Source organism: Chenopodium album, chromosome 9, assembly GCF_948465745.1.
Source record: "Chenopodium album chromosome 9, dcCheAlbu1.1, whole genome shotgun sequence".
Classification (NCBI taxonomy): domain Eukaryota; kingdom Viridiplantae; phylum Streptophyta; class Magnoliopsida; order Caryophyllales; family Amaranthaceae; genus Chenopodium; species Chenopodium album.
Window position 1 is genome coordinate 2,085,047 of NC_137842.1, and position 13,372 is coordinate 2,098,418.

Genomic DNA, 13,372 nt, shown 5'->3' on the forward strand with positions numbered 1-13,372 from the left:
ATCAAGGAAGGGGCCACACTACGGAGCAATGTTGGAATTTGAAGGACGTCATTCAAGACTTGATGGATGCAAACAAACTTCCTGTCCCTCCAGGCGGCAAGAAGTAATGAATACAAGGCACACAGATCTTTCGTGCAAGATTTCATGATTTCTTTCTTTATCATTCTTCTCCATTCCCCCATTCATGTCTAGCATAGGTTTTCCACTTTGAATTTTTTTTTATATGTTTCATGTGTTTCGTTCACCTTTTCCATTAATAAAATGAGCAATTTTCCTTTACATCTCAATCATAGAATTTTTCATTCATTCATTCATTCTCAATAAAAAAAAAAATCAATTACCGAACTAAACCCAAGGTACACCAATGACTTGAGGCACCTTTGCAACCATGTCATTCCCTGTTAACCGTTCAATCACATTCCATTTCTTCATCAACCATTTTGAGCCTTGTCTAACGTTTGGCCTTCATTTCTTCAACCCAAATTCACTTAACCCTGGGATTGGAAGATGTGTAATTGTATAACATTCAAAAAGCAAGTAAAAAAAAAAAAAAAAAAAAAAAAGAAAGCAGCAAAGCAACAATAAAACAATGTCTAAAGGCAAGTGTTCCAATGTCTTTGATATGAACACGTCTCAAATTGCGTCTCTCATCGAGTGCTTGGTACCGTGCCTGAGAAACATGAATGCTAAGTGAGTGATGGACCGCATGATCTGAGATTGTCTACATTGATTCAAAAGAATAAAAAAAAAGAGAAAAAAATGAAATTCAAAACAAACAAAAAAAAAAGGTTGAAAATAAACTTGCAAAATTCAAAATTTTCAAATTCAAAATTACACATCTTGGGGATTCTCTCGGGTCTTGAGCCTTTTATCCCTTTCTTCCTTAAACCATCAACTTAACCACATTACAACCCTTGAAAGACCTCTTTGAGGTGTACATACACTTGTGCAAAGTTCGGTTAGAGCTACGTTCGGCCTGATTCCAAACGGATACGTAGGCAACCTCACATTGAGGTGCGGCCACATTCATATTCATGTCTATGCATGATCCAGTAAAAGAATATTCAATGCTTATCTCTATATCCCTACCTTTTAGAGCTAGACTTGGGGGCTTGAACCCAAATCACATTAGCTTACCCAGCCTGAAGAGTCATCATCTTTAACTCTTCTCACGTCTCTTTCCATCGCCATAACCCTTGCAGCCAGCCTTAGTATCACATTCACACACTTCACTCACACATCCATATCCATATCAATCATCCTTCCCTTTAAGAGCCCTTTATCATGAAATCTTGTTTCAACACTGTGCATGTTTCATCATATTTAAAGACAACATTCATTAGAAGAAACATTGTATACTTGCTTAGCTTCCTGACCTGAGCAATATTCATTGTTTCATGCATCGCATAATGTGCTAAGAAACATTTATATATCAATGATTTTTAATCATACAAAGCATATCGTGCTTAGCTCCTTGACCTAAGCAACGTTCATTATGCAATAATCACTTCATCTCTATACGTGCTTAGCTTCCAGACCTAAGTGACGTTCAAAATCGCTTCTTTACACCATATATGATGCTTAGCTCCATGACTTAAGTTCATTCATCTATCGTGTCACATGATGTAATTGTCCTTAGCCTCCTGGCCTAAGAACATGCATCATGCATACATTATTTTCAGGACAAGCAATTCAATCCATACGATTCATTTCGTCTTGCTCAAGGAGGAAGTTCAAAACTTCTTTCCTTTTTCATTATTTTATTTTGGGGAAGTTCAAAAACTTTTTCCAAGTTTTCATCGAAGGAAGTTCGAAAATAAAAGTTCAGTTTTCACATCTTTCTTTTTCGGGAGAAAGTCGTTACCCTCCACTCATGACAAAAATTGACGGAAATTTTTTGCTTTTGCATCTTCGTTTGCTTGTGTCTGCACACACACATACACACACACACACACACACTCACAAGTCATACACATGTCATGTCATGTCGTGTCAAGTCAAACTAGGTCAAGTCAGTTGGTCAAGTCAATCACAGTATATACGAGTCCATTGGCAAATTTATTTTTACAGGTCTTATCTACAGCCCACGTCCGGGGACAAACGGACCATTTACAGCCCAATATAGATCTATTTGAAGTATTTATTGAATCGAATTAATCAATTGATTTGTACTGATAATTCAATCATAGTATTCATCAAATTACAGTAATTTTATTCGGTTTTTTAGGTGGATTAAATTTCTAATTTTAGGAAAAAATTTCAATCAGGTTTTTGTGAAAGCTAAATTGCAGTAATTTCAACCAAATTACACTTAGTTTTTCGAATCATCCATTTTATAATCAAATTGATATATCCTAGGTCAAATTTAGACCCCCTGATTGAATCATTTCTCAAATTTTCTGGGCTATAAATGGACGGCTAGTTGCTAGTTCGTTCTCATAATCGAAACGAGTTTATGTTTATCTATGGTTATTAAATGATAATATTGGCAGTTTCTTAAACTATTCCAAACTTTGATTTGATTACAAACTAATGGGTATTCCTAGAATTCGGTATATAAATATAATTCGAGACCTCTTAACATGAATTATAGTGTATGTATTATGTTCACTTATATATCATGTTTGTTTTGTAGGTTTACAACTATCAAAGAAAGTTGGAAGATAAGAAATAAGAACAGTTGAACGATGAATGTCCCTTTTTTTTTTGTTTAATTTGTTCCGCTCGTTGTGTTTTTTTTTTTTTTTTTTTTATAATATAATTCCGCTTGTTCATCATTTTCATGCTAAATTCATTGTAAATATTGGTTTATTATTAATCTATTCAATTATTATTGTTAGATTTCAAATTCAATATTACTGTATTTCGTTACAATATTAGTTTTTTTTCCTAATTATTATAGCAAGAGATAAAATTCGGTATTTTCTACATAAAATACGCTACATTACTGTAGCTTTTTTTTTTAAAAAAAAAAAAGTAGGATTAGAGAACGGTTATCTAACTTGACCGTTTTCTTTAGTAATGTTTATAGAACAGTCAAGTAGACTAACCGTTCTTTATTTCTTCTTTATTTTCTGATTTTAGTTAGGGAATGGAGAACGGTTGTGTCTGACGACCGTTCTCTATAGATGAGTTGATAGAACGCCTACATGAACCGTTCTATATACTTTACACATCGCTTAGCAGAAGAACGGTCCTGAGGCGTTCTGTAAAGCCTATTTAAACAGTTCTATAAAGCAATTTTTGTAGTAGTGAGGGTTTCAATTTTTGTGAGAATTTTTAAGGCTTTATAAGACTTTGGGCTGTTGGTTTGTGTAAATGTTGTTTTTGCGGGAAAATGAAACTGGCGGGAATTCTTTTTTTTTTGAAAGGATCTTTGTTTTAGTTTTAGTTATTAGGAAATAATTAAAGCAGCTTTTGCTGATTGTACATTACTCGTTAATTATTAAGTGTATACTATACTTGTATAATTGATAAAATAATTAAGCAAGCTGCTGTCCAGCATGTGCTGGATTTTTTTTTTAATTGGATCTCACAGTATTCGTAACGGGCACCTGAAAAGCCCGTTACAAATAATGGGGTTATTTGTAACGGGCACATGAAAAAGCCGTTACAAATAACGGGGTTATTCGTAACAGGCACCTGAAAAACCCGTTACGAATAATGGGTTATTCCTAACGGGATTTTCAGGTGCCCGTTACGAATAATTGGTTATTCGTAATGGACGGTGCCCATTACAAATAAGAAAGGCTATCCGTAACGGCCGCTGCCTGTTACGGATGGGCCGTTTTTGCCCGTTACGGATGACCTTTTTTCCACTAGTGACGATTTTGTAAGATGACTTCCAGCTTCAACAGGACAAAGTACTGCAGAGCTGAAACCAATTAAATAATCTCGTTAATAAGCGACATAAGGGTATATAGCTCATTGAGTCAACAATCACTAAGCCAGGAAGTAATACACAATTCACTCGAAAGGAGAATCCTAATTATATTGAGATTATTTATATATCATTATATCTTGAAAGTGCAACTATAAGATATTGTAAACAATATGCGACAAGTTAAAATTGAGGCATATATATATAGTAGATAAATACATTAAAAATTTCCCAGAAAAACAAAATTGCGAATAATTGAATAGCATACAAGGGTATGAAAATGATAACACATACGAGGAGTGTCTTTGTTGTCCACGGAAGCCATATTTGGATGTCAGCGGAATAGGAATAACCTAATTTGACAAATGATAGGAAACAATATTCCTAAAAGATATAGGAAAAATTGAAAAGAATAATCCCACCTTTCGCCCATCTGCTCAAAATAATCCCACCTTGTAACCCCATCTTCCCAAAATGAACCTTTTTCATTTAATGACCGGTTGTTTGAATTGGTTACCTGTTTTAAAAAGTAATTTAACACGTGTCACCTTTTAATTGGGTTTTTAAAAAATTAAAGAATTTTTTTTTAAAAAAAAAAAAACAAAAAACCCTCTTCTTCTTCCTTCCCTGCCAGAGCCCCCTCGCCGGACCACCACCACTAACCAGTCAGACCCAGCCGTCCGCCACAACCGACCAGACCCAGCCGGCAGCCGCCCTCCTTGATTCCCTCCCACCCAATTCACCAATCACCACCACATCGTTTCTCCGTATCTATTCCCGACTCACCCACCTCCAAGAGCTCGTTCTCGACATCAATGCTCTCATGGAGTCATGAGTCCTATCCCACCAAGCTTTTCCGAGTTAATCGCTTTAAAAGGATTGGAAATTCAGGGGAATCAACTCACTGGCGAGTTCCTTGAGTCAACTCAGTTCCCTCAACTCCCAGCGAGTTTCTTAACTCGCCCGAGTCTACTCCAACAACTATCTCCATCGTCTTCTTTATTCACCTGAATAACAACTCAGAGGTGGGGTGAGGGGTGGGAACGAGGTTTCCGATTCAAACCTTGGAGCTTGTTGTTGAGGAGACTTGTGGGATTTGGGTGGGCGTGGCTTAGGTGTGGCGGGGCGGGGCTAGGGTTGCATATTAGGCAGTCAGTTTGGTGGTGATAGTGGGAAGGTGGTCAGGGCAGTGGTGGTGGGTGGTCATGGTGGTTGAATGATGGTGTGAGGTGGAAAAAGAAGATTAAAAAAAAATTTTAAAAAAAAAAAATTAACCTGTAAAACAGGTTGAAGGTAAAAAGGTTCATTTTGGGAAGATGGGGTTACAAGGTGGGATTATTTCTGGAATTCGAAAATGTGGGATTATTTTGAGCAGATGGGCGAAAGGTGGGATTATTCTTTTCAATTTTTCCAAAGATATACTAACCTAACCATAAACCTAAAGATATATTCTCTTACTAATATGTTTAATATAAATAAAGATAAATATATTATTCTCCTAATAAGATTAATACGGAAAATATATCACACATATATTTTCCGATATCTCATATCTCTAACATGGTTACTGATGCGTCTATTTTATGTAGTATTTTACCCCCGTCCCTTGGTCGTAATTAGTAGTGTTTTTGGTTCTTTAGAGCCACTTTTATTACTAATTGGTGTTTTCTAGTGTTTTCGTAGATTTGGTTGACTTTTGCAAGGATTTATGCTTTTGGAGTATTTTCCCGAGATATTTTTGGAGCAATCACGAGCATTGGAGAAACATGACCCGATTTTATAGCCCAGGGCCGGTTAGAGTCATCGAACCGGTGATTAAGGGCTCGGTATAGGTGATACCGAGGCATTTGGACCGAGTATTCAAAGACCGGAAGAGGAAACCCAAATTGGCCCGAAGAATTGGAGCCGATCGTAGTCCAAATAGTGGCCCAAGTGAGTCGCCCGGCCAAAGAGGCTGGCGCCCGGAGGCGCGCCCGGCCGGGCGGGAGAAGCTAAGGATGGCGCCCGGTGACGCGCCCGGCCGGGCGCGAGATTGGTCTTGAAGAACAAAAAGGCGCGCCCGATCGGGCGCGTGTAGTTATTAGGAGACGATTAGCGTCGTTTTAGTTTGTTTTAATTTAGGATTTGTACGGAGTATAAATACTCCTCCGTAATACGATTTTATCTCTCTCTCTTCTCCCTTTTACTCTTTCTTTACTCTCTTAATTGTTTTCTTAGATTCTCTCCCTCTTAAACCTTTGTTCTTAATCCATTCTTAATTCCATATTTGTTTGGTAACTATTTCTCTTCTTCTAATCTTAGTTATTTATTCTATTCCTTTAAATATGTCTTACTTAATTGCTTTGTTGATTTTATATTTAATTATGTCTGAGTAGTTTTCTTTCTAGGGTTTATGGGGATCCATAAATAATATGAAGAGGTAATTTATTGTTGTTGATTGTCAATGCTAGATTAATTTCCTATTGATTGATTTAATGCTCTGTGACTAGATTAGGCCTGATCTTTTATGCATGAGTTTGACACTATTGATTCGAGATTCGACAGATGAGAATTGATTTTTAGGTCTAGTTTCAATAGGCAGGTTAATTTATAAATGGTTAAGTCCAGATTCGAAAGATGAGATTTAATAACGGTAAATTAATTGTGTGATTATAATACGTAGCGAAAGCCCTTTATGATCTGATTAATTATGCATTGATGAATGATTATTATATTCAACCCTGTAATATTATTTATTGGTGAACCTATGCCCTAGATCCTTTTATATATTATTTTCTCCTTATTCTTGATCTCCGTAGTTTAGTTCATTATTCATATATAAATATTGGTTACCTCATAATCTAGATTATATTAGTTAATTAGGAATAGAAAGATCTGTTTCTCTGTGGATTCGACCCTACTTCTCTATCTACATTAGTTAGAGGATTTAGGAATTACTTTTTATATGGGGATACGACTTTACCTTGTCAGTTACACAAGTAGAAAATTGTATTTTAGCACCGAGTAATGCTCACCAGTTTTTAAAAACCTATGGCGAAAAAAATGGGCGGGATTTAGAGGAAAGGTTATTGGCACCGGTTCAAACTGAACCGGTGCGAAAAATCGCACCACGCTCCATGCTCTTTCTCTTTCTCACTTCACTTCACTCTTTCTCACTTCACATCGCGCCTCTACGAAACCCCACAACCACTGACGCCACCACTGCGCGACCTACCTCAGAACCCCCTCCACCACTGCGTGATATGCCTCGAAATGCATCCACCATAGCCGCCTCTTCCTTTCCTTCTTCATTCTCCTCTTACCAGCGACGACAACCCCAAGTTCTCCACCATAGCCGCGCTGCCACGCCACAGCCTCGAGGTAAGCCACCAGCCACCGCAAAGGCTGAGCGAACCACCCTCCAACACCTACACTCACCACCTCCAGCACCTTTCTCTTTGTGGTTCCCTCCTCTTCACAATCACTTGCGCGCACCCCCTCCACCACCTTCCTCCATCACAACCGCCACCTGCGCGCACCCTGAGTACCCCCTCCACCACTGCCGTCACTTGCCCCGTCACCTCCAACGATCGCCGCGTCCAGCTTTTCTCCTTTTCCACCTCCAATTAAGGTATTCCTTCACCTCTTCCATCTAGGGTTAATGTTAAATTTGTTAGGCATTTTAAACAATTATTTTCTTTTGCATTTTGAACAATTGTTGGGCATAGGAGCAAATCAAAGTAAGGGTTTGAATATAATTTAACCCCAATTTTGGATATATTAGGTTGTTTTAATGGGTAATTTTGAATGAATTAGAGATTACTAGATTAGTAACCTAGTTACTCAGTTGAATTTCTGTATGTCAAATATAACTTGGTTGAATTAAGCTTAAAAAATTTATGTTATTTCACCACTAGCTAGAAAACAGGCTAATTGCGACGGAAATTTTTCGTCGGAACCCGTTTTCGACGGAAATTTTGAGTAACCGGTTGTCGGAAAAACACCTTTTTTCCGACGGAATTTCCGTCGGAAAACCCGTTTCCGACGGAATTAAGTCTGTTCGAAGTGATTTTCAAGCCCGACAAATTCCGCCTGAAAATTCCGATGGACTTGAATTCCGTCTTAAATGCCCGATGGAATTTCCGTCGAAAAATGCTTTAAAAAAAACGCACACCGCCACCCCGTACCACCGCAAGTCGTCACCCCACACCACCTACTCACACAACCAGCCAAACCCTCACCAAGTCACCAGACCCACACCTTACCCCACCAACCGTATCACTAGCCCACACTAGCCCGTTGCACCACCAACACCAGAACCCTACCCACCAGCCACCTACACCAGATCCACCACCCCACTACCCACCTACAACCACCACCGCCACAGCCACCTAACCAGATCTACCACCCCACCACCCACCTAAAATCACCACCGCCACCACCAAAAATCATCACAACCAAGAAATTAACAAAAAATAAAGAAAAAAAATAAAATCCGAACGCAACCCCCCAAACGCGATCTCCGTCCAACAGCCACCACCCACCAGGCCACCACCTTAAATTGTAAAAAAAATCCAATAAAACAACAAAATAAAATCAAAATTGAAAAAAACAAAATACATACCTTAATTAGACCACACATAACCTCGAAATTGGGTTTAAGAGGTCAAATTCGACCATGAAAACTCTAGATCTAGAGTTTTCATGGTCGAATTTGACCTAAAAACCTTTAATTTCAGCATGAGAAGAGAGAGAAAGGGCGAAAAAGATGAAAATTGTTGTTGATGTTAATGCCGGTGAGGGTGTTGTTGATGACGGTGTTGCTGGTGTTGTTGTTGATGTCGGTGGCGATGGTGGGCGATTTGAGGTGGTCGAAAAAGGGGAATGTAAAGGACAGATAAAGAAGAAGAACGAGATAGAGAAGGAGTAGGAGAACAAGATAGAAAGAAGAGGAGAGGAGGGGAGAGGAAAGAATAGAAGGAGAACGAGAGAGATAAAATGGGCAGGAGAATGAGAGAGAAGAGGAAGGAGAACACGAGAGAAGGAGAGGAGAGAGAAGAGGAAAGATAAAGAGAAGGACAAAGGGAGAAGGGGCAGAAATAAAGTATGGGTGTTAGGGTTTAGAAGTTTATTTTTGTAAAAAAAAATTATTTTCCGACGGAAAATTCCGTCGAAAAAGTAATTTCCGACGAAAATATCCGTCGGAAAGCACATATATTCCGACGGATTTTTTTCCGTCGGAAAGTTCCGACGGATTTTCGATGGATTTGTAGAATTCGTCAGAAAGTTCCGACGGATTTTCGATGGATTTTCGATGGAAAGATTTTTCCGACGGAATAATGTGTCCGTCAGAACCAGTCCGTCGTAATTTGGCTGTTTTCTAGTAGTGTTTTCCAAATTTCTAATTTTGTATGTATTAATGATTAGCAATTGTGTTACAAATTAGTGAATGAATAGTTTAGCAATTGTTAGTTTCATGAATGATGTGTTATACTTTAGCAATGTATGTATATGTACTAATTAATTACTAACTTTTGTTTATTTATTTTATTTTTATAGATTCATATATATTTGAAGCACAAGTGTATGTAGCTTGAAGACTACAAGTTTAGCTCAAGTGGGAAGTTAGAAAGTGTACATTCATTGCACTTGATATATTAGTATGAATTAAATAAACTTTAATTACTAAGTTATATTGATTTCTCTTTGTCTAGTTAATTAAAGTTTTTTTCATGCTATTACAACTTGTATATTGTTTAATGACAAGTAAATACCACTACATATATGTATATGTAGAATGCTTGTATCCTCATATGCCTAGATACCCGTTCAAGGCTTTTTCATTAGGAGAAAGTCTTAAATAGTCCCTAGTTGAGACTGTTACTCTCACTTAGGTGGTGAATGTATGTCTTCTTTTCGATTTTAAGGAACATCTTAGCTTACCATTTCCTCACCATGTTCTCTGGGTACATATGTGGGTAAGTAATTGTCTACATCGTGTACTTGGAGAACTAGGGGGAAATGCTGCCGGATTTTCCTTAAAATTGGAAAGTTGACATACATTCACTAGTGAGAGTAGACATCCAAGGATGGGTTAGGTTGGAGTGATAAGGACCCTTTGAAAATATGCATTTTTTCACTATATGAATGGTATATTCACGGTGTGTATGTACTTGAAGTTGATTTATATAAAATATGTAACAATTATACATTATTCATAATATGTTGCTATATATGTTTAGAGACAATTTATTAAATGGAGAAGGATCGTGGTTGGATGTATGGTAGACGTGATACATTGGAATTCTTTAATAGGGTTCAAGAGTTTTGCAAGAGGGTTTTATCTGATCAACGCAAAATGAGTGTCGATTGCCTTTACAGTCCTTGTGTTGATTGTAATAATGTGAAGGTGGTCAACGGTGTTGAAATCATTAGAGATCATGCAATTTGTCGTGTGTTTAGGCTTAAATACTATATGTGGATTTGACAAGGTGAAGATAGAGAGTACAGTAGGGATCTTGATCGGAATGATGTGCATGATAAAAGCAATGAGATTCATGTGGACGAGGGATACAAAAATGATGAATATATTATTGATAATGGTGAGAAAGGAGCTAAGGATGATTAGGTTAATGAGGTCGAAGATGAAGGGGTGGATGAAATGTTGCATGGTGTTGAATGTGGTGTGTTTGAGTTAATATCGGAAGCTTCCAAAAAACCTTTATCATGGGTGCAAAAAATACTCCAAACTATCAGCCGTGCTAACACTTTTTAATATTAAGCCGAATCATGGATGGACATACATTAGTTTTACTTCTTTGTTGACCACATTAACTGAGATGTTGTCTGATGAGAATGAAATTCCTAAGTCTTACTATTATGCAAATAAGCTTAAATGTCCATTTGGTTTGGAGTTTAAGAAGATACATGCATGTCCAAATGATTGTATATATTTTTTATCGAAATGAGTATGAACAATTGGAGGAGTGTCTACGATACAAGCAATCGTGCTACAAGCGCATGAGTTGTAATCCTGGTACGGAGGGACCTCCTGATAGTTAGAATTTAATAGAACCTTTAAAAACAAATTACGTAAAACTTATTTGTGAATTAACAAATTACGTAAAACCTTGATTATAGATTGCAATGCGGGGTGGAGGTGAGATGCCATTAATGGTGCCTAATTTGATCTGTCCAATACTAGCATCAACAAAACGACGTGACGCTATGATAGAAGAACAAAAATAGCCGTGTGCGTTTATTCCTACCGGTGTAGATTGTTTGTCTGCCTCATACCAGTTATCAAACAATTTATCAATAGAATTGTAATCCTCTAACCCACTAAATCAAAGAAGAAGAAAAAAAAAACATTAATAATATACTCAATAGTAAGGGTTTGAATAGATGTATTCCGACAACCATCTATAAATAAATGTCAAAGCATTTCTATCACAATGAATATATTTATTCCGACAACCATATATAATAGCAACAGTGGATTGATTATAGATGCTGCTACTAGAAGACTCAAATGGATTCATATCCTTTCACTTACACTAACCTGCATATATAACATAAATAACATGTTATGTATGTGCTGCATTGTTCCCATTACATTGTTTCCATCACATATTATAAATGCAATAGTATATACATTTTTTAGAGCTTAATCTAAATATCGAGTTGAAAACTCTAAACATGACATTATAAATAAAGCAAAATAAAAATTTAAAAAACAATGACAATTATGTATATATAGGAACAAATAAGAAAATACATTCTTGACAGGAATCATATTTCCTCTTTGTGCATTAAACATATAGAAGTCAAAATCTAATCCAAAGATATTGTCACATATCCAGTGTTCTACATATGTAACATTGGAAAGATGGAATTCCTATATGGATTATACAACACACAAGAATGAACCCGTGAGATTAATCAATTCAAAATCACTTTGAGATCATTCGTACACAAAACAAATAAAACTTTTAAATTGGGGTTCTTGGTTAAATAAAAACAAAGTCATTACTCCCCTAGATGCTAGAGCTGTGATTATATTATGTAGTGGTATAAGAAACCCTGCACAGAATAATGTACATTATCGTTGATAGAAAAGCCACACCACAGGATTACAATTGCACTAAAAATTTGCATTTTTTATATCTAATAGTGTAAACATATCAGATCTTCTTATTTTTTTTTTTTATATCCGAGTTTGTCGGCTATCCCATGGATTTGCTTGCAGGGGTTACCTAATATTTTCCCAACAACATGCTTGATTGTGGATGGGGCTTGGGATAATTCTACTTATAGAGCAGGGGCAGGCTGGGTTATCCGCGACATTTGCTCGTCAGAGGTCCTGGGTGGTGGGAGTCGGGCTTTTATGGCAAGTTCTGCTTTACATTCTGAGTTACAGGCCTGCTTATGGGGGATTCAGTTTGCAGTGCGCAAGGGTTTTTTGAAGATCCGAATTCATACGGATTGTGCTGCTGTCTTTTCTTTTCTCTCGTCTCCAGGGTCTTTGGACATTTCAGTTTGGTGGCTCATTCAAGACTTACGAGACGTTGTTCGTTCCCTTTTGGTGTGTCAGGTTTGGAAAGTTCCTCGGGTTTGGATTTCACCAGGCCAGCTCACTGGTTGGCTGGGTGTGCTCGTCGTAGGCAATTATTATATTTTCAGTTTTAACTTTCTTTCCTAGCTCTTTTGTCAAAAAAAAAAAAAAAAAAAAAAACAGATCTTAGTTGCATACGAAGTATAATTGTAGAATTTGATTTTCACTCATACCTACTTAAGAGGTACTCCCCCTTTGTCCCCAAATAGGGTGGTACATTTTGACCAAAAAGTCTAATGTTTTTCTATAATGATTCCTCAAACACATCATTAGACTTAGAACCATAAAACTAATCTTTGCATTGAACTGAATTTATACTTTGTAACAATTTCTCAAAAATAGTTTAGAAAAACTTAATATAAACAGGAATTTTTACGGCTGATGATAATTATCAGGGGATAAGAGGAGTCCATTACACACAATAAAGTTTAAACATAAATTACAAGAGCAAACACTAGGTGAACATTTGATTCCAAATTCTTCACAATAAATGATAGGAAATTTTGTCAGTAACTACCAATTAAAGCACATGTTTTGAAAACAACTACCTATTAATTTTTTTTTCAAAAGAACTACCACAAAGATATAAAAAGTTTAACTAGCACTACCACTTTAACAATTTTCCCTAAAATCTCCGGTATTTGGATCTCACTTTTTATCACTTTTTACCTTTATGAAGGGTAATTTAGTTAATTTAGATGATGATTTTATGAGGTAAAGGTAAAAAGTAGAACCTACTTGCCGAATATTCTAGTTGGAATTATTAAAGTGGTAGTGCTAATTAAACTTTTTACAACTTTGTGGTAGTTCTTTTAAATTTTTTTTTAATAGGTAGTTGTTTTCAAAACACGCACTTTAATTGGTAGTTTTTGACAAAATTTCCTAAATGATATAGCTGA